Genomic DNA, 23794 nt, shown 5'->3' on the forward strand with positions numbered 1-23794 from the left:
CGCCTGCCGATGCTAGGGGACACGGGTTCGTGCCCCGGTCCGGGAGGATCCCACATGCCGCGGAGCGGCTGGGCCCGTGAGCCATGGCCGCTGAGCCTGCGCGTCCGGAGCCTGTGCTCTGCAACGGGAGAGGTGTGGCCCGCGTACCGCAAAAAAAAAAAAAAAGATGACAGCTGAAACAGAAAAATGATCCTGAACAGAAATGATAGTGAAAGAGGAGCAGAATGAAAGTGGCCACCTTCAGAGTGGCAGCCTGTGAGCCCAGGGCTCATCAAGTCACTTCCAGGAATTAAAAAGGAGAAGGATATTGACATTCAGTCACAGAGTTGTCATGGATGCGTGCCTTAGAGGTCTATCTGTCTATTGCCTGGAGTCTAAGAGGAGAAAGATGTCACTGGTGATCAGGAGAATCTTGATAAAGAGAACCTCGGAGCAATGTGATGAGGATGGGAACACATAGTCACCATTATTGCGAAGCTTGATGAGTAGATGTCAGTCATGCTTTTCCAACTGAAAGATGCTTTTCCACATGTCCCTCTCAAGTAAACCTTTAATCAATCAACGAGCATTTAATGAGCACCAGTTAATGGGCTAGATTCCCTGAGAGATTATAAGTAAAAGATAGCACATGTTTCCGTTCCAAACGGAGGAAAGGAAAGGTAAGTGAAGGATTGTGTGACTTACCCAATGTGTTGAAGAGCCAGGACTGAGGTCGTACAACCTACTCTTCAGTCCAGGACTCCTTCAGGTCTGTGTCATGGGACCTCAGGACCTAGAGGAAGTGTCTTCCACATAACCAGCCCCAGTTCATTGGGGGAGATACTTTGTTATTGAGGTTGAGGAGGACTTTTTGTCCCATAGAGACTGAAATACATTCAGAGAGAGCCCGCCAATCTGAGCTTACATGGAGAACCCCAAACAGTGCCCATCTCTCCATGCTGCAGGATGACCTCGGGTCTCTCTTAGAATTGGGTGTCTCCTTCTTCCTTTACAGGTTGCAAAGTCATGTTCTTGATTCCTCATTCACTTACCCAAAGCAGCCATCTTCATTCATTTGACCTTTCTAATCCTTGGTAATGGAATTGGCTGGCTGGTCTATCTTTATTAAAGTCTGTCCTAGAGCAGAACCTTCACATGGGGCCAAATGAGAACTAAGAGCTCTTATAAGGAAGCACTCTAACACTCATTTATTTTGTCTCTCAGTTTGAAGTCTCCTCCCCTTGTTGAGTTAGAAGAGCCTGCCGTGTGTGGAAGGCACTTGGCTTTCTATTATCCAGAGCCATGGCTAGGAGCCATGACGTAGATTATCATTAAATCCTTCACTTGGGCTTAAGTGAGCTTTAGTGCACACATTACATGCCTGACATTCTGGGAAAACTCTCATCCCCATTCTCCCCTGACTTAAAGACTCAGCGGCACATTGAATATTCTTTCCACCTACTGATCTCTCTCTTTTCCTGATTTTTACTACTTACTGGAAACAAAGGCCATCACTGGTCAATGACCCTCTTTGTTTCTGGTCTATAATGCACAGGCAGTTGACGCTGTTATGAAGGTGGATTTTTATCACTGTCCAGTGCTATGCACACGCCAGCACTGGCGCTTAACTTGCTACACCACTGTCCTCTCTCACAATACCAAGGACCTGGCCTTCTTTTTTTTCAGAAGCAGATGACTGAGCTGAGCCATGGAAGGGGGTTCAGATGAGGCTCAGCAAGGTGTCACCGCAGGGCACCTGCGGGCAAACCTCTGTCAGGTGACTAGTGGGTGTCTTCTCATGTGAGGCAGCCTTCCTCATTAGCTCAGCCTGGGGAGGGAATTTCCAATTTCCTAACTTCTCGGTTTCTGTTTGGTTGGTCAAAGGTTAGGTTAGACATGTCATTTGTATAATGCCTTTAAGTTTAAAAAATTTTTTAATGATCCTGTGCTATCTTAGCAGAATTCTTGAGAGGCAGAAAGGAGGAACCATTGGGATTGGGCGAGTCAGACAACAGGGTAGTGACTTGGCTAAGTTCACACAGTTCACAAAGGGAGAGCTGGGATGAGATTCCTTCTCTACCCACAGAATCTACCAGAGATGATGACCCTATACCTCTCTTCTGCCAACACACACACAAAATAAAGCAAACATGTAATACGGAATAGGTTTCCATTTTTGATTCAGAAATTTGAGAGAGATCTAAATGGTTGGCGACTTGCCTTTTCTTAGATTTTACTTGACAACTGAGAGGAGATCTCTAGCTTTCATTAGCACTTAGAAAACGTGTGCACATCCTCTGTGATTTATAAGACAGTGGAGAAAAGCATGTACATTTGGTAAGTCTTATCGGTCCAGTAATAATAGCCTATGAATTTAACTTGTCATTTTCAAGCATGAATTCTGTGAGGGCTTTGCTGGGAGAAGAGCCCAGGGGCTGCTCTCTCTGTGTTTCCTTATCTTGGCTTCCCTTTAGCCTTTCTGATAAACCTTCAGGTTTCAGTTGTGCATTCATTCGATGTGAATAAATATAGCACTTGATTCCTCCTGCTGCTTTCTCTTGCACATGGTCCTTTATGAAGGTCTCTTTGGCTGACACACTGTCACTTAATAGTAGCTGTTCAATGCTGCCAGTGAGAGGGCTACATTCTGAGGTTTTAGTGACTTAAATTTGGGGGTTGCAGCCAATCCCCATGTGGCTATTTTGGATTTACCCTAGGAGGGCCTAACCTTGCACAGATACGTCCAATTTATCTATTTGTTATAAAGCAGAAACTAACACACCATTGTAAAGCAATTATACTCCAATAAGAACGTTAAAAAAAAAACTGAGATGAGCGGGCTGACTCCCAGAGATGCTAGCCAGGCACTCGTGAGTGGGGACCTGAAAGTAAAATTGTGAACAGCCAGTCAACGAATGCTAGTGCAGGTGTTTGGAATAAACCTTTCAGAAACTGCAGTTTCCTAAACAATGTTACACCCTGATTTTTCATCCACTACTAAACAAGTATACTTGAATAGATAAGAGTGAATTTTAAACATCAAAAGAGGATTACTAAGGAATATTAATAGTACACTATTTGAAAAGGTGAACAGTGCTATTTCAGGCTTGCAAATGTTTTCCCTATAACTGCACAAATACCTGAAAACTTCTTTTAGGTAAGGTGACCTCTAGTCACTTTTTAGTGGTAAGAACTTCTACTTTCATTTTTTTTTTTTTTCAGAACAGGTGTCTGAAGATCATACATAGAATGCTAGCATTTATGTTAGGTCACTACATGTACACTTGGATCAAATATCCCTTGAATTCAAACATGAAGTATTTTACATGGGTTAAAAATTGCAGCAATTTTTCTGTGATTTTTTTTATCCTTAATTTGTGTTTTTTTCTGTATTGAAAGTTCATTGAAAGCTTTCATATAAATTTGTTACATATGCAAATGTAACATTATTAAGCAAACAAATAACAGGGACTCAGGTAAAATGAGAATTGCTGGAAGCAGAAGAGAACGCTGAATAAAATAATCCAAATGTCACAAAAATCCTCATACAGGTAAGAGGAGATTGGTGCTATAATGCCTACCCCATCACTGTGTATCCTTGAGATGGTCACAGTTTCTGTTAGTGTTTGGTGACCTCATCTCTCAAATGGAGTTGAAAAAAGATCTTGGCTTTAGAGCAGATAGTGTCCAGAGATTTTTCAACTTCCCTGAAAAATGAGCCATTCTCTTCAAACCTTATTATGAGTCCCATCTTACATTAATGAATATACCAGGGATCATCAACCACAGTAACATGACAAGCTTGTTTTGTGATCAATTTTGTTGTATATAGCAAATAATTTATTATCAGAAGTGAAAAACCAAAGTTTGAAATGATGTTCATTTTTAAATTGGAGCAGATTCAAGACTTTTCTTCTAATAATAACATGTCTTCAAAAAGCTTGTCATTTAGGTTATGATTTGCTTCCCAAAGTAGTCAGAAGGGGTTGAGCTTAAAGACACCCTGTAGGGAATCTATTAGAACACATGCTGTATAATCCAGGCTGTGGCCCAAAGTGAATGACTTCAAGGTCTTTGTAATATTTTATGTCGGGATTCTATCCTTTTGTAACCTAAGTGTTCCCTCTACCAAGGATCACCTCAAAGACTGGTCTTTAAACCACCTGTGTCAGAGTTATCTCATTCCTGGATATTAGTCCAGACTTAGTGAATCATGATCGCTAGGGGTAGTTCCCAGGAATCTACGTGTTCAATAAATTCCTCAGGTGCAGACTGTATAATTTGAAAATCACTGCCATGGTGTGTATCATCTTGCATTTCCACACTGTGACTTTCTTCTCCACCCACCTCACTGAGCCCCTCCCCAGTTCTTTATTATCATCTCAAAATGCTGGACAGAATGCTAATAGAATGCTGATCCTGCCACAGAGATGCCAGCGTAAACGATAAACGTGGAGATGTCAACACTTGGCTGACAGTGTCTTTACTTTCTACAATATAAATCCAGATCGAGAACTAGAATATTATCGGCATCACAGACACTCGTATTATATATCCTCTCAGTCACTTTCTTCCCCAAAGATAATAACTATTGTGAACCTTCTCACCATAGACGAGCTTACCTGTTTTTGACTTAAATCAAATTGAATCATACCATATGTCATCTTTTGTTTTTGGCTTCCTTTACTTAATATTCTGTTTGTAAGCTTGATCTGTGTTGATGTAGCAGTTCATTCGTTCCAATTACTGTACAACATTCCATCTATAAACTTATAATTTTTCCATTCTGCTGTTGATAGACCTATATTTTCATTTTGTTTTCAGTTTGGACTTGAATAGTGCCATGAATATCCTATATGTTTAGTTAGACTTTGTTATTGAGAGAAGTGTTTCCCACTATGATTGGGGATTTTTACATGTTTTTATTTCTATATTTTGTGCCTTATATATTTTAGAGTTATTAGTAGGTGCATAACAAATTAGAATTTTATTAGTTTAGTTTTAGTAAGTCAAGCATGTTTGTTGTAGATACATGTATTTCTAGTGTAACCACTGAAAGAATGTGTAACTCGTAAGCTGATAAGAGTAAAATGAACTAATAAAAACACTCAATAAACAGACAAGAAGGAGAGAAAAAGAAGTTAAAACAGTCATGGATAAATAACAATGTCCTATTGTAGAGCACAGGGAACTATATTCAGTACCCTGTAATAAACCATAATGGAAAAGAATATGAAAAAGAATATATATAAATCACTTTACAACAGAAACTAACACAACGGCGTAAATCAACTATACTTTACTTTTTAAAAAACAGGAAAAAATAGTAAACAATTCTAAGATGGTAAATATTAACCTCCATATATCACTGATTACAATATACTTGAAAGGACTAAGTTATCCAATAAAAGGACAAAGATTTTCAGAGCTCTATGCTTTTTGCAAGAAGTATATATACAATAATCCCTTGGTATCCGCAAAAGATTGGTTCCAAGACCTATGGCTACCAAAGTATGCAGATGCTCAAGGCGCATAGTTGGCCCTCCATATCTGAAGGATTCTGCATTCGCGGATTCAACAAACGGCAGATACTGAACATAATACACAATTGGCCATTGGTTGAATCTGCAGATGGGAAACCAGTGAATATGGAGGGCCAACTATACTTAAATACTTTAAAATATTAAAGATCCTATTTTAGCTGGTATTATAGTCACATTAACTTTTTGGTTTTTCTTTGCATAGCATATCATTTTTCATCATTTTTATGTCCACTGTCAACTTATTGTTGCTTCTTTGAAGGTAATTTTTCTTTCAGCTGCTCTAAAATAATTTTCCTTTATTTTCAGTTTTTACCAGTTTGACTATGATTGCCTAAATGTAAGTTTCTTTATATTTTCCCATTTAGATTTGTAGAACTTCTTGCACCTGTTTCTTGACGTGTTTTATTAACATGTAAAAAACTTAGCAAGTATCTCTTTAAATATTTCTTCTGCCTCATTGTCTTTCACTTCTTTTAGAACTCTTATATGTTCAATTTATGTTAGATTTCTCAGTATGCCTCATATGACTTACACTCTTTTCTGTATTTTTCATCCATTTGGCTCTCCATGTTTCATTCTGCATATTTTTTACTGACCTATCTTCCAGTTTACTAATCTTCTCTTTTGTTTTGTCCAATCTATCGTTAAACCAATCTAGTTAGTTCCTTTTTGGTGTGTCTTGAACTCTAATTTTTGTCTCCTTGACGCGATGAGTCTTAAAACTTTGGCATATGTTTCAGAGTTTTGCTTTTTGGCTTCTTGTTTCTTGTGCTCTGCAGCTTAAGAATTCAGCAAATACCTCATGGGAAGAAACTCCAAGTCTCAGAGTCACTTCTTTGTACTTTTTTTCATTCAGAAAATGGGACCCTCATATCCTGGCTACTTTGGCTTCTAACTTTTATTTCCTTGGCTCCATGAAGTTGCCAAAAGCTCTGCTGACGTTTCCACCTTTCACCAGCAGCTCCTCTGTCTGATTCTCAGTTTCTCACTCCAGGCCAAGAATCAGAAAATACCTCAAAAGGATAAAAATACCTCAACAGCGTGGAAAATATTGACTGTTTCTCTATGGTTCCCTTCTCAAAATCTTAGTCATACTAGTTTTGTTTTTGTTGTTATTGTTGTTTTGACTTTGGCAGCTCTCTGATGGCTTCAGACAGATAGCTATTTATTTAAAAATTTTTTCTGGATTTTGTTACTGCTATAAGTGGCAGCATTGGTCTACCACACCCACTCCATCACAGTCTTCAAAGCAAAGGAATATATAGACCAGTTGCACTTACGCAAAGTCACAAGGAAAATATCCACATAAATAATTGCAGGGAAAGGCAGCCTTATACACGCAGTAATTCAACCCCTACTCAACCACATAAGAATAGACCTTGGGTCCAGAACACTTTCTTACCAAAAGATAGAGTCCTCATAAACTATGCTGGAATTGTCACCTTGGGTTGGAATAGCTTTCCCAGTTTCAGACTCAATATATGCTCCTTTGTTTTGCTTAAGCATGTGTATCACATGGCACCTGGCCCACCCCACTCTATATCCTCTGTCCCCAGCAGGGAGAGGATAGGGTCCTCCTGCTGCATCACGAGAGTGGAACATACGGCCAACTGCCCTTTCGAAGTTGCTGAGAGGGCCTCACTGGCTATGGAGGACCAATGCCCCTTGCTCTCTCTTCTCTATGTCAATACCGTGTTGTTCCAGCTGGGGCTTGACTGCATTGTTCTCCTTGACAATTCTGATACCATTGTGCAGGGGACAGAAGCATTCAGATTTCTACTCCTGATAACAGGCAATAGATGCTGCTTGCTCAACAATAATCCTACAGTAATACCAAAATTTATGTTAAGTTGTTCATTGTTCCAGATATCTATTGCTACCTCACAATACTAAGTGTTTTAGAACAAGAACAATCATTTATTTTGCTCACACACTTACAATTTTGGCCACACTTGGAAAGGTTACCTTTTATCTATGTAGCATCAGCTGAGAGCTTGAAGGGTAAGGGCTATTCAATGGCTGGGGGTTAGAATCATCTGAAGGCTTGCTCACTCACATATCTGGAAGTTGATACGGGCTATCGATTGGAACCTCAGGTAGGACTATTATTATAAGAACAACTGTACACGATTTCTCCATATGACTGTTTGTTTTCTTACAGAATGGTTTTTGGGTTCTATGGATACCCCCAAATATAGGAAATATAAGCTTCCATTATCTAAAGGCCTGAGCTGAAAAACTAGCACAGCATCACTTCTGCCATATTCCATTAGTCCAGATTCAAGAAGAGGGGACTTGGACCCCCCACTGTAAATGGGAGAAGTGTCAAATATTTTTGAGTTACATTTTAAGATTTCCACACTCATTGATCCACCTAATTGTCACATGTACCTAAGTGTGCCATGCAGTCTCCTAGGTGTTGGGGATACGGTAATGAACAAAATATATCAAGTTTCCTCCCTACAGTAGAAATAGAAAACTAAGACAACACAGATCCACACTGTCTGTTCAGGTAATTATAACGCCGTGAAAAAGGCCAGCGGTATCAGGGGATGGAGAGTAAGGATCAGGTTGAAACGGTCACATTTAATCGGATACCTGAATGAAGACTTGTAAGATCTGGAGGAGGAGTGTGACAGGAAGAGGGGATGGAAGACAAACCTGTACTGAGGGGGAAATGAAGTTGGCATGTTTGAGGAACAGCTGGAAGACCAGTACAGCTGGAGCAGGTAAGCAAAGTTGTGAGTGGAAGGGAAGAAAGTCAGAGATATTAGCAGGGCTTGGCATGTGGTGTCTTAAAAGAAAATCCAAATTCAAATTCCTTAGTAAAATCTCTGAGTACTGTGGGATGACATGGGTGGGCTTTAGGTAAAGGTTAACAGATTGTTACTTGTACTTTTAAGATAATTCTGGTTGCTGTGTAAATTGAGTAGATAGTGGCAAGAAGGGGAAATTAGGGGGCAAGAGATGAAGTTAGCTTGGACTTGGATGGCAACAGTGGAGTTGGTTAAAGGTAAGTGGATTCGGAATATGTTTTGAAGGTAAAGCTTAGGGCGGTCCAGTGGAATGGATAGGTACTATGGCAGGGACAAAAGTGAATATTATTTGCAGTTTTGATCTCAGCAGCAAGGTGAATTGAGATGCCTTTAAGGAGATGAAAAAGTAGGAAAGAGCAGGTAGGATAGGGGTGTAATTTAAGAGTTCTTAAATATGTTAAGTTTGAGCTTCCTATTAGGTATTCAAATGCCAAGAAGGTAATTGAGTATATGAGCATAGAATTAGGGGAGAGGGCAACATTAGGATTAAAAATGTGGGAGTCCTCAAGATGTAAATGATATATAAAGACATTGAACTGGATAAAAATCACCAACAAAGTTAGTGTGGACAGGAAGGAAATAAAAATTATAAACAAAAGTTTTCAATTCATTAAAATGAAACATTTTAGGTCACAATGGTTTTTTTTTTTGAGAATAAACCTTAGAAGGAAAGAATTTTGCTGAGCCCTATGAATTCTCAAAATATTACACTGGCTATTACTCTTCTCAGAAAGATAAAGAAAATAAGGCAGAGAATATTAACATCCTGGGACCACAATCAATGAACAAAGAGCACTATGGGAAACTTTAATTGAGGAAAGGTCTCATTTAAATCTCATCATGCTCTGCCTCTTATTTACTGAGAAAGAAAAAATTTCCAAGAATATCTAATTTCCCAGAAATTTAACCTTTCATCTTAATTGGACTGCACATGGAGTATATAATATCATTAATTTATTCTATAAAATATATTTATTAGAAAAATATGAAAACTTTTGCTTGCAATGTAAATAAAATCACCAGCCTATGTTAATTGAGCCAAAACTATATGAATAATGTAGACCTTCTGATACTCAGAAAACAATTTCTAGGACTCTTCTTGCAGCCTTGCCCCAAATGTAACTCTAGCAGATTCCAAACCAAATACATATGAGAAGCATGATATCTTCAATTTAAAAAGAGAGAGAGAGAAGAGGGCCAAGGACCAAGCCCAGAGAACGTTCAATAGTTAGAGCTGATGAATAGGAAGTGAATCCGTTACAGGTAATTGAGAATTAAAAGTCAGTGAAAAATGAGAAAAAAAGAGAGTTTGATGTCTTAGAAACCAAATTAAAAAAAAAATGTCTTCAACAAGTAGGGAGTGAATATTTCTGTTAAATGCTGAAATAAAATGAACAATAAAAGTTGGCTATTAGATTTGGCAAGACTGGTAACATTGTTAAGTATAATCTCAGTAGACTTTGGGGACAATGTTGTGACTGGCATAGGCAGATGAGTGAATGCCTGCAGGGAGGTAGAGACATTGAGCACAGACGACTCTTTCCAAGAGATTTACTATAAAAGAATAGCAGAGACTAGGGAGTTGCAGGAGGGAGACACGGAGCCTAGGAAAGTTTTACGACATTTACTACAGCATATTTACATACTGTTGGGAATGATCCAGAAGAGCTGGATTGAGATTGAATCACGATGCAAGAGATTGAAGGGCAGTTGTAGGTGCCATGTCTTAAATAGGCAAGAGGACATGGCTTTCGTGTACAAGTGAAGGGGTTACCTTTCAGTGGGAACAGTTCACTAATGTTAGGAAGGAAGGAAGACTATGTGGGTAGTCATATAGGTTTGGTGGTGGAAAAATGAAGTTTTCTTTTGATTACTTTGATTTTATCAATAAAATAGGTGGCACTCATGATCTAAGAGTAAGGTGAGACAAAGGGGTGTATGATATTTGAGGAGAGAAAAGGAGTGAAATATTCCCTTGGAGAATAGGAGAGTGAATTAACTAGGGCACGGAGGAATTCTGAGAGGCAGTGCCCACAGGTTTGGGGCACTTTTCAGTGAGCAAGAGGGAAAGAAAATCTTCAGAGAACAAGAAGTTCTACAGAGCACACTGGAAAGATTTGAGAATGCAGTAAAGAATTGGAGATAAGGTCAAATTAGGAGAACTCCAGATGGCGGTGTTCTGAAAGCTGTGGGCTTTAGTGCTTGCAATGTTAATTGATCCAAAACTATATGAATACGTCTTTCTTTCTTTCTTTCCTTTCCTTTTCTTTCTTCCTTCCTTCCTTCCTTCTTTCTTTCTTCCTACTTCTATTAATTCTTTCTCTCTAATTTTTCTCCCTTTTATTCTGAGCCATGTGGATGAAAGGTTCTTGGTGCTGCAGCCAGGAGTCAGTGCTGTGCCTCTGAGGTGGGAGAGCCAACTTCAGGACACTGGTCCACAAGAGACCTCCCAGCTCCACATAATATCAAAAGGCGAAAATCTCCCAGAGATCTCCATCTCAACACCAGCACCCAGCTTCACTCAACGACCAGCAAGCTACAGTGCTGGACACCCTATGCCAAACAACTAGCAAGACAGGAACACAACCCCACCCATTAGCAGAGAGGCTGCCTAAAATCATAATAAGTCCACAGACACCCCAAAACACACCACCAGATGTGGACCTGCCCACCAGAGAGACAAGATCCAGCCTCATCCACCAGAAAGCCTACACAACCCACTGAACCAACTTTAGCCACTGGGGACAGACATCAAAAACAACGGGAACTACGAACATGCAGCCTGCAAAAAGGAGACCCCAAACACAGTAAGATAAGCAAAATGAGAAGACAGAAGAACACACAGCAGATGAAGGACCAAGATAAAAATGCATCAGACCTAACAAATGAAGAGAAAATAGGCAGTCTACCTGAAAAAGAATTCAGAATAATGATAGTAAAGATGATCCAAAATCATGGAAATAGAATAGACAAAATGCAAGAAACATTTAACAAGGACCTGGAAGAACTAAAGCTGAAACAATGATGAACAACACAATAAATGAAATGAAAAATACTCTAGATGGGATCAATAGCAGAATAACTGAGGCAGAAGAACAGATAAGTGACCTGGAAGATAAAATAGTGGAAATAACTACTGCAGAGCAGAATAAAAAAGAATGAAAAGAAGTGAGGACAGTCACAGAGACCTCTGGGACAACGTTAAACGCACCAACATTCGAATTATAGGGGTTCCAGAAGAAGAAGAGAAAAAGAAAGGGACTGAGAAAATATCTGAAGAGATTATAGTTGAAAACTTCCCTAATATGGGAAAGGAAATAGTTAATCAAGTCCAGGAAGCACAGAGAGTCCCATACAGGATAAATCCAAGGAGAAATACACCAAGACACATACTAATCAAACTGTCAAAAATTAAATACAAAGAAAGCATATTAAAAGCAGCAAGGGAAAAACAACAAATAACACACAAGGGAATCTCCATAAGGTTAACAGCTGATCTCTCAACAGAAACTCTGCAAGCCAGAAGGGAGTGGCAGGACATACTGAAAGTGATGAAGAAGAAAAACCTGCAACCAAGATTACTCTACCCAGCAAGGATCTCATTCAGATTTGATGGAGAAATTAAAACCTTTACAGCCAAGCAAAAGCTGAGAGAGTTCAGCACCACCAAACCAGCTTTACAACAAATGCTAAAGGAACTTCTCTAGGCAAGAAACACAAGAGAAGGGAAAGACCTACAATAACGAACTCAAAACAATTTAGAAAATGGGAATAGGAACATACATATCAATAATTACCTTAAATGTAAATGGACTAAATGCTCCCACCAAAAGACAAAGATTGGCTGAATGGATACAAAAACAAGACCTATATATATGCTGTCTACAAGAGACCCACTTCAGACCTAGAGACACATACAGACTGAAAGCAAGGGGATGGAAAAAGATAATCCATGCAACTGGAAACGAAAAGCTGGAGTAGCAATTCTCATATCAGACAAAATAGACTTTAAAATAAAGACTATTAGAAGAGACAGAGAAGGACACTACATAATGATCAAGGGATTGATCCAAGACGATAAAACAATTGGAAATATTTATGCACCCAACATAGGAGCACCTCAATACATAAGGCAAATACTAACAGCCATAAAAGGGGAAATCAACAGTAACACATTCATAGTAGGGGACTTTAACACCCCACTTTCACCAATGGACAGATCATCCAAAATGAAAATAAATGAGGAAACACAAGCTTTAAATGATACATTAAACAAGATGGACTTAATTGATATTTATAGGACACTCCATCCAAAAACAACAGAATACACATTTTTCTCAAGTGCTCATGGAACATTCTCCAGGATAGATCATATCTTGGGTCACAAATCAAGCCTTGGTAAATTTAAGAAAATTGAAATTGTATCAAGTATCTTTTCTGACCACAATGCCATGAGACTAGATATCAATTACAGGAAAAGATCTGTAAAAAATACAAACACATGGAGGCTAAACAATACACTACTTAATAATGAAGTGATCACTGAAGAAATCAAAGAGGAAATAAAAAAATACCTAGAAACAAATGACAATGGAGACACAACGACCCAAAACCTATGGGATGCAGCAAAAGCAGTTCTAAGGGGGAAGTTTATAGCAATACAAGCCCACCTTAAGAAGCAGGAAACATCTTGAATAAACAACCTAACCTTGCACCTAAAGCAATGAGAAAGAAGAACAAAAAAACCCCAAAGTTAGCAGAAGGAAAGAAATCATAAAAATCAGATCAGAAATAAATGAAAAAGAAATGAAGGAAACAATAGCAAAGATCAATAAAACTAAAAGCTGGTTCTTTGAGGAGATAAACAAAATAGATAAACCATTAGCCAGACTCATCAAGAAAAAAAGGGAGAACACTCAAATCAATAGAATTAGAAATGAAAAAGAAGTAACAACTGACACTGCAGAAATACAAATTATCATGAGAGATTACTACAAGCAACTCTATGCCAATAAAATGGACAACCTGGAAGAAATGGACAAATTCTTAGAAATGCACAACCTGCCAAGACTGAATCAGGAAGAAATGGAAAATATGAACAGACCAATCACAAGCACTGAAATTGAAACTGTGATTAAAAATCTTCCAACAAACAAAAGCCCAGGACCAGATGGCTTCACAGGCGAATTCTATGAAACATTTAGAGAAGAGCTAACACCTATCCTTCTCAAACTCTTCCAAAATATAGCAGAGGGAGGAACACTCCCAAATTCATTCTACGAGGCCACCATCACCTTGATACCAAAACCAGACAAGGATGTCACAAAGAAAGAAAACTACAGGCCAATATCATTGATGAACATAGATGCAAAAATCCTCAACAAAACACTAGCAAACAGAATCCCAACAGCACATTAAAAGGATCATACACCATGATCAACTGGGGTTTATTCCAGGAATGCAAGCATTCTTCACTATACGCAAATCAATCAATGTGATAAACCATATTAACAAACTGAAGGAGAAAAACCATATGATCATCTCAATAGATGCAGAGAAAGCTTTTGACAAAATTCAACACCCATTTATGATAAAAACCCTCCAGAAAGTAGGCATAGAGGGAACTTCCCTCAACATAATAAAGGCCATATATGACAAACCCAAGGCCAACATCATCCTCAATGGTGAAAAACTGAAAGCATTTCCACTAAGATCAGGAACAAGACAAGGTTGCCCACTCTCACCGCTCTTATTCAAGATAGTTCTGGAAGTTTTAGCCACAGCAATCAGAGAAGAAAAGGAAATAAAAGGAATCCAAATCAGAAAAGAAGAAATAAAGCTGTCACTGTTTGCAGATGACATGATACTATACATAGAGAATCCTAAAGATGCTACCAGAAAACTACTAGAGCTAATCAATGAATTTGGTAAAGTTGCAGGATACAAAATCAATGCACAGAAATCTCTGGCATTCCTATACACTAATGATGAAAAGTCTGAAAGTGAAATCAAGAAAACACTCCCATTTACCACTGCATAAAATAAATAAAATATCTAGGAATAAACCTACCTAAGGAGACAAAAGACCTGTATGCAGAAAACTATAAGACACTGATGAAAGAAATTAAAGATGATGCAAATAGATGGAGAGACATACCATGTTCTTGGACTGGAAAAATCAACACTGTGAAAATGACTCTACTACCCAAAGCAATCTACAGATTCAATGCAATCCCTATCAAACTACCACTGGCATTTTTCACAGAACTAGAACAAAAAATTTCACAATTTGTATGGAAACACAAAAGACCCCGAATAGCCAAAGCAATCCTGAGAATGAAAAACGGAGCTGGAGGAATCAGGCTCCCTGACTTCAGACTATACTACATAGCTACAGTAATCAAGACAGTATGGTACTGGCACAAAAACAGAAAGACAGATCAATGGAACAGGATAGAAAGCCCAGAGATAAACCCACGCACATATGGTCACCGTATCTTTGATAAAGGAGGCGGGAAGGTACAGTGGAGAAAGGACAGCCTCTTTAATAAGTGGTGCTGGGGAAACTGGACAGGTACATGTAAAAGTATGAGATTAGATCACTCCCTAACACCATACACAAAAATAAGCTCAAAATGGATTAAAGACCTAAATATAAGGCCAGAAACTGTCAAACTCTTAGAGGAAAACATAGGCAGGACAGTCTATGACATAAATCACAGCAAGATCCTTTTTGACCCACCTCCTAGAGAAATGGAAATAAAAACAAAAATAAACAAATGGGACCTAATGAAACTTCAAAGCTTTTGCACAGCAAAGGAAACCATAAACAAGACCAAAAGACAACCCTCAGAATGGGAGAAAATATTTGCAAATGAAGCAACCGACAAAGGATTCATTTCCAAAATTTACAAGCAGCTCATGCAGCTCAATAACAAAAAAACAACCCAATCCAAAAATGGACAGAAGACCTAAATAGACATTTCTCCAAAGAAGATATACAGACTGCCAACAAAAACATGAAAGAATGCTCAACATCATTAATCATTAGGGAAATGCAAATCAAAACTACAATGAGATATCATCTCACACCAGTCAGAATGGCCATCATCAAAAAATCTAGAAACAATAAATGCTGGAGAGGGTGTGGAGAAAAGAGAACCCTCTTGCACTGCTGGTGGGAATGTGAATTGGTACAGCTACTATGGAGAACAGTATGGAGGTTCCTTAAAAAATTACAGATAGAACTACCATATGACCCAGCAATCCCACTACTGGGCATATACCCTGAGAAAACCATAATTCAAAAAGGGTCATGTACCAAAATGTTCATTGCAGCTCTATTGACAATAGCCTGGAGATGGAAACAACCTAAGTGTCCATCATCAGATGAATGGATAAAGAAGGTGTGGCACATATATACAATGGAATATTACTCAGCCATAAAAAGAAATGAAATTGAGCTATTTGTAATGAGGTGGGTAGACCTAGAGTCTGTCATACAGAGTGAAGTAAGTCAGAAAGAGAAAGACAAATACTGTATGCTAACACAGATATATGGAATTTAAGAAAAAAAAAATGTCATGAAGAACCTACGGGTAAGACAGGAATAAAGACACAGACCTACTGGAGAACGGACTTGAGGATATGGGGAGGGGGAAGGGTGTGCTGTGACAAAGCAAGAGAGAGGCATGGACATATATACACTACAAAACATAAGGTAGATAGCTAGTGGGAAGCAGCCTCATGGCACAGGGATACCAGCTCGGTGCTTTGTGACCACCTGGAGGGGTGGGATAGGGAGGGTGGGAGGGAGGAAGATGTAAGAGGGAAGAGATATGGGAACATATGTATATGTATAACTGATTCACTTTGTTATAAAGCAGAAACTAACACACCATTGTAAAGCAATTATACCCCAGTAAAGATGTTAAAAAAATACTATATGAATAATGTAGACCTTCTGATACTACAAGTATCTACACAGATAATAAGGTTTGAGGGGATTAGCTTTGATAGTCCAGAACTACATCCAAGTGTTTCCAGCGTACATTGCCATGAGATAAAGTTGACTTTACAAACGGTGCTGTGAGAGTACTCTCATACACTCTCCTTATAGAAAACAATGAAACAGGATCACTCGCATCAAAGACAAAAGTAAATTCCAGACTGTGTGAAGACCTAAATTAGAAAAAATTTTAAACTATAAGAAAGAAATATAGGAAAAGCCTCTATGTCCTTGGAACTGGAAAGTACTTTTTAGTCAAGTCACTAAAAGTGCAGCACATAAAAAGATTAATCAACTTGATGCCATTAAAGATAAGATTTTTAGCCTGACAGTAGCATCATAAATAAGTTTAAAAGACAAGGGGAAGATGAGAAGTCGACATTCACCACACATGATAGAATTGATACAGGGAAAAAATTTTTTAAGGCAATGGATATGCAGTTCACAGAAGAGGAAAAAAAAGAATGGCTAATAAATATCTGAAAAGACACTCAACTCAACTTCACTTATAAGCAGGAAACTATAAATAATATTTTGATATCATGTTACATCCATTTAATTGGAATGAATAAAAACTACTTATAATGGTATTTACTAGTGACCACGAGAAAAACACAGGTTTGCATACACTATTGACAGGAGAGTAAATTGGTGTAACCACTGTTTACAAGTTAGCAGTATCTAGTAAAATTGAAAATGTAGGTACTCTATCACCTACCATTTCCACTTTTGGGTACATCCCCCGGGGAAAATTATACCCATGTACATACAGAGAGATAGACAAAAGTATTTAGAGCAGTGGTGCTCACGATAATGAAAAAAAATTGTAACAACATAAATTACTTTGCTTAGGGGAACGGATGCATGAAATGTGGTATATTCAAATTACAGATGATGAAGCAGTTGAAGAGAATAAAATTATACATATACCATGCCAACATGCACAGACCTGAAAAACATCACGTTGAATGCAAAAAGCACATTGCAGACAGACTTCACCATTTTATAACTTATATAATCACTATATTGTTTATGGATAGCATACAATTCTAAAAATATAGAACGTTGGCCTTGCAAAGATTCACACTAAATTTACCATAGCAGCTATCACTCTGTGGGAGAAGGCAGGTATGGGAGGGAAAAGTACGCTTTAATTTTATAAATGAAGAAAAGGAATTTAAGAAAATACATTAAGTTATTAAAAATCATACATGTATAGGCATATCTTTGATATATTATTTTGGTACATTTCTATATTTTTTAGTTCTCAAAATCAAAGAAAAATGAAATAAAGATAGAAGAAGATGAAGAAAAATTTAACAGAGCAGCCAAACAAAAATGAACATTTCGATTAATAAAAACACAACAGCTGATCTCCCTGTGCTATGCGGCTGCTTCCCACTAGTTATCTATTTTACGTTTGGTAGTGTGCTTTGTGACCACCTAGAGGGGTGGGATAGGGAGGGTGGGAGGGAGGGAGACGCAAGAGGGAAGAGATATGGGGACATATGTATACGTATAACGGATTCACTTTGTTTTACAGCAGAAACTAACACACCATTGTAAAGCAATTATACTCCAATAAAGATGTTACAAAAAAACACACACACAACAGCGATGATAGTTGAGGAAAGTTTAACGGAGACAATTACTACTGAGTTATTTGGGATCCTGGGCTTAAGGAGCAGAGTTCTAAAGTCAAATTTGCTTTGTCAGTTTCCTATTTCTATTTATTCTACAATTCAAGTCGCCTCTCACATACAGAATGTTTTTAATCAAGGGTTGCTTGATTAGAACAAAGATTCCCTTTTATTTTAAGAGTGTTTCGTGTTTACCTTTCTTCTAGTCGAGAACTTTGACCTATAAAGTTTTGACATTCATCTAATATGTTAATATTAGATAAGAGAGAGGACCAAAGTGGTATTTCTGGTACAAAGAAGTCAAGAGAGCCTAGCTACCTCGTGATAGTTTGGTGCCTGGTAAGGCTGTATGTAATATCCAGCAAGTCCCCAGAAAGACGTAATGACTTGATTAAATGTCTCAAAAGGCTGCATAAATGATGAGAGAGGAGTACATGTTTTTAAAAATCTTCTGTTTTATGTCTCGTTAGATAGATATGTCAAGGACTGCTGAATCAAATATTCACTAAGGGGTTTACCTGTATATGGGCCTGTTTCATCTCCAGAAGCAGAACAGCAAATCCAAATGTCTGACGTCCCGCTCAGGTTTCCAACTAGGGAAAGACCCTGCTTCAGCTTGCCCACTCCAACTGCTCTGATCTACCGTGCAGATAGATCATAGTACTGATCCCAGTACCACCTATCAAATAGTCAGTTAGCTCTTATCAGGTAGTCACCCGGCTTTTATCCAGAATTGTGTGTGTGTGTGTGATTGAGAGGGACAGAGAAGGAAGGAAGGAGGGAGGGAATGAAGAGGGAGAAATAGTCACATTTCTGATTGCTGCCAACAGCAATCTTACTTGAGTGTGGCTTGCATGGCAGTCAGAGCTCTTGGGAAGTTTAGTCAAGGGAAGCAGACATTTCCAACCACAAGACCCGCTTCATATACCATTTGTTTGCACGTGCAGCATGAATCGCTAATCCCTTGATTCTAACTCAGAATAATATTGTTTAGGGGAGAGGCTGACTCACTTAAGATATACAGCTTCCTTTTATTGAAATAAAGATGGAAGAAAAAGAGTCAAGAGCCTAAAGTCGATCACAAATTTCGAGTAGTGCGATATGCATATGGCTTATTCAGGTATGATTCAGAACATGTGTATGAGTGTTGTTAGATCCCTTTATAAAGTTGTTTACAAGAGGGCGCCAATCCTATGCGCTGAGCAACGTGTGCTTTCTCTCTCCCCAAGCACGCGGCTATATCCCTCAAATACTGCAAAACCACCTTTTCTCCAGAGTGCCCACCTGCATAAAATGGCTTTTAGTAAAAAGCCTCTGAAGGCCTTTTATTTCCAGAACCACTGAAACGAGGAAGAATAAATCATCCTGAGACTAAGTCCTCATAGTTACCCTTGCAGAGCCCCAATCACTATCACTTCTAGCTTTAATTTCCTTTAGTTTGCACTGGTGAGAAAATTACCCAAGCAAACTGCCCCTAACCCCATGTCTTCTGATTAGACTAAAGAAAAGTCAGAGCTGTGACTCACTCTCTCCTCCCCCTGGTAACCTGGCAGCAGTGTGTGTGCATGTGTATATGCATGTGTATGCAAGTGTTTGTCTGAGCATACGTGTGCATGTGTATGCAAGTGTGTGTATGTGTGTCTATATGTTTGGATGTGTGTATACATGGATATGTATGCGTATATGTCCATGTGTGGATGTGTGTGGTGTCTTGTGTGTATGCGTTTTTCAGGGGAAAGAGTTGCTGGTGTAGGAGCGTGTGGTTTTCTATTTTTTGAACACTGTGAGAGGCGGGCCTTCTTTGTAGAAGCTGGTTATGGTTGTCCTTCCCATCACTGCAGAGGCCTGCTGGGCAGGACCTCTTCTACCTCACCGTGCTTGCTGAGGGGCTCTAGCTAAGCGGGAGTGGCTTGCGCACTGGTAAAGGAGCACTGCGTAAGGCTAAATGCCCCAGAAATTAGACGTATAATGCTTCACCGTTTACTAAAATGCTTCCATGTGGGTTATTTAATAAAGATTTGCCATAGAAATATGCTCTTTCCACACTCTTCCTCGCTCATCGCTTGCATCTACTTACGTAGCAGTTTTTTGGAAGACCTTAAGAACAGATACAAAACCAAGAGCTAAAGAGAGCCCATCCGTTTGTCCCCCAAATCAGGTTTTCTATTGGCAGAGCCATCAACCAAGCAATAGCCTGCTTAGTGTGGTGCCTTCCAAAGGAGTGAACATCCCTCAAACTGTTTTTGACACGGAGCTGGGAGGAGGCCTTGTCCTAAGTCTCACTTGAGGGCTCAGACTAGAGCCCAGTACCTCTGCCTTGTCAACCACCCACAGCTCTACCACCCCCAACGGATAGACAGAGACTAGTATTTATGGCATAACTACTATGCTTCAATTGTCTTATATCAATATTTATTTCATTCACTTCTCACACTAGCCCATAAGGGTAGCTCTCACAATCCTGCTTTTATAGATAGTCAAGGATTTTTTATAACTTACTCGAGGACACAGGGCAGTAAGCGTTAGAGCTAATATTTGAACCTCAGTCTTCCAGAATCAAATCCATGTTTCCTACACCACACTGTATTTTAATCGAAAAGGAAAACAGAATAGCTTTTTCCCCTATATGTCATGGTGTCAGAAAGAATTCGCAACTTTTTTGAGTGATCCTTCTACCTACAGACCAAAAATTATTTCTCGTCTCTTATCTAAAATATGACTCTTTTCTATTCCTCTAAAATTAGGAGAAATAAAGCCCATCACCCTATTAACTTCCTTTTCATAGGATTGTATGGACTATATCTGAAAATGGAAGGTATCTAAACAAAGAATAAAAGAACATGTTTAAGGGCACAGTCCTTGAAACTAAAGGAAAATAAACGGGAGGTTATGATACACATGTGGTCAACCAGCCAGGGCTTGCTGTGAGGGCAGTAGTGAGATGTCTGAAAGCTACCCATGCTCCGTGCCTCCCTCCGTCAAGGACAATGTTCATTTTCTCCCAGCCCTCTAAGCAAAATACTTCATTACATGGTCTTTCTAGCATTAACCATTGCCAGGGGTCCAAATACAGTAAATGGATCAATGGCTTGATGCTATTAAGCAGCTCCTGTGAAGAAAAGAAAGAACCTGCAGTTTCCTTGGCAATAAGACATCAATACTAGGCATCCTCCAGGAAGGCCCCTCCCAAGCAGAGTGCCTACACACATTCCTGATCAATAAAGCATTAAACAAGGAAGAGTGTACCAGCGTGGCAAACAATGAACAGTGCTGAATCATCTATATCCCCTCAAAATGAACCAAACTTCAGACCACGTGAAATGGAAGTTTTAATCATCTTAAGCCTATCTTGACACATCCTCATGCGTGACTTACTGGTAAGCTCTGCCCTTTGGTCAGGGCTGGACTCACAGTACGTACTCAGGCAGTACCTACCTTGACAACACTGAATAACAGTAGTAGTAACAATAATGCAGTAATAATAATTTCTAAACGCCGTGTGTTTATTAACTTGTTTAATCCTCGCAACAACCCTATCACATAGGTACTATCATTATCTCCACTGTAAAGAAAGAAATGGAGAGGTCACCAAGATGGTGATATAGCAGCCTCCTGAATTTTCCTCCTCTCATAAATATACAGAATATACAGCTACATATGGATCAATTCCCTCTGAGAAAAATCCAGAAACTTGTTGAGTGACTCCTACACATCAGGCAGCCGAGAAAGCACCCATACTGAAACAGGTAGGAATGGCTGAGACGTACACCACGGTGCTTTACAACTGGGAGTGAATTCTCAACTCCCAGCTTCTCCAAGAGGAGTGAAGAGTTTGGACATCACATTTCGCACCCCAGCTTTTAAGGCTGCTACTCAAGGTATGGCCCCCAAATGACATACCTCTGAGAACCAATGGTACTTGTGTTCATGAATCCCACAGGACTATAGCAAACAAAGCAGTTTTTAAAAGGATGTGCGAATCCTCCCTGTGGCTATATGCCTGGGCTCAGTGCAAAGGGAACAGGAAAAGGCACCCATCTCCCAGTTTCTTTCAGGAAGGGGTTTGACTGCCTAGGTTCCCAGCTGCTGCCTGAGGGTTCAGCCTCTGATCAGCCTGCATCTAGGTGCTACTACAGTCCTCCCCAGAGCTCAAGAGAGCCAGTGGGCACCTTCCTTACGTTCTCCCTCTGGCTTTCTCCAACAGTAAAACCAAGTCTCCAACTTCTTCCTGGAAGGAGCTTGTTCACACATTTGGTGTACCAACTTTTGTGGCCAGCACCTGAAGAAGAATCCCTCAAATTACCTAGCTCTGATAGCCGACAGGGCTCAGCATTCACGAGTCTCACAGGGCCATATTAAACAAAAAGAACTTTTCTGCAGCTATTCCTACCAGGCTTAGCACAGAGGGAGCCAGCAAAACACCTCTCTCCCACTTTCTCCCTGGAAAAGACTTGACTTCATACTTTCCAAGCTTCTGTCTGAGGGTCTGGCATTTAATCAGTCTGCATGGGGAGCTGACGAGGATCCTCCTGGGAGCCCGGTAGAGCTGGTAGTCACATCTCCCACTGTCTCCCCCACCACAAACCAATAGAAAAAGCAAGTCTCCAGATTCTCCCTTAGAATGAGCTTGTCCACACACTTAACAACCCAACTGTTATGACTGCCACCCCAGGGACTGGCTCTCAATTCACCTAGCTCTGGGACCCAAGAGGGTTCTGCATTTCTGAGTCCCTTGAGACCACACAAAACAAAAAGGCAGTTCTATTTGAGCTACAAGAACTCCCAGAGATGATTCCCTTTTACTCAGCACAGTGAGTAAGCAAAAAACACCCAGCTTCTGATTTTACCCTAGTAGGGGCTATACTGCATACCCAAAGTGCTGATTTCCTACCTGCTGCCTGAAATTCCAATGTTCAATTAGCCTGCATCAGGGAGCTCAAGGGGCTAGCAATTAGTAGTCCTCTGGTCACCTAAACAAGAATATGAGCATTTCCAACATCTTTGGTACACTGAAGGTTTTGTTACACCCTCAAATACTGAGAGCCACTAAGAAAAGAAATGGCAGCATGGACATAAACAAATGTGTGAAAGGCAATCAGGAGCTCAGGCCAGGCTGACTGATGAGGTTAATTTCCTATATGAGGCCAATCTGTCAAGACAAAACAAGTGACTGTTTTATCTAATGTGCAGAACTCAACAGGGAGAGTCAAAGAAAATGAAGAAACAGGGGAATATGTTCCAAACACAAGAACAAGAGAAATCTCTAGAAATCAACTGTAATGAAAAGGAGATAAGTTATTTACCCAACAAAGAATTCAAAATAATGGTCATAAAGATGCTCACCAAGGTCAGGAGAGCAATGCATGAAAAAAGAGAATTTCAACAAAGAGAAAATATTAAAAAGTACCAAACATAAATCACAGAGTCGAAGAATACAATAACTGAAGTGAAAACTTTAATATAGGACTTCAAGAGCAGACTAGATCAACCAGAAAAACAGCATCAGCAAAATCAAAGACAGGGCAGTAGAATGCATCCAATCAGAGGAGCAAACAGAAACAGAGTGAAGATAGCTTAAAGGACAATGTGACACCATCAAGGAAACCAATATATACATTACAGAGGTCCCAGAAGGAGGAGAGAGAGGGGAAGAGGCAGAAATATTATTCAAATAAATAATGGCTGAAAACTTTCCTAACCTGGGGAAAGAAACAGACATCCAAAAGTAGGAATCCCAAAAAGCGCAATATAAAAAGAATCCAAGACCCACAGTGAGACACATTATAATTAAATTGTCAAAAGTTAAAG

Source organism: Pseudorca crassidens, chromosome 18, assembly GCF_039906515.1.
Source record: "Pseudorca crassidens isolate mPseCra1 chromosome 18, mPseCra1.hap1, whole genome shotgun sequence".
Taxonomy (NCBI): Eukaryota; Metazoa; Chordata; class Mammalia; order Artiodactyla; family Delphinidae; genus Pseudorca; species Pseudorca crassidens.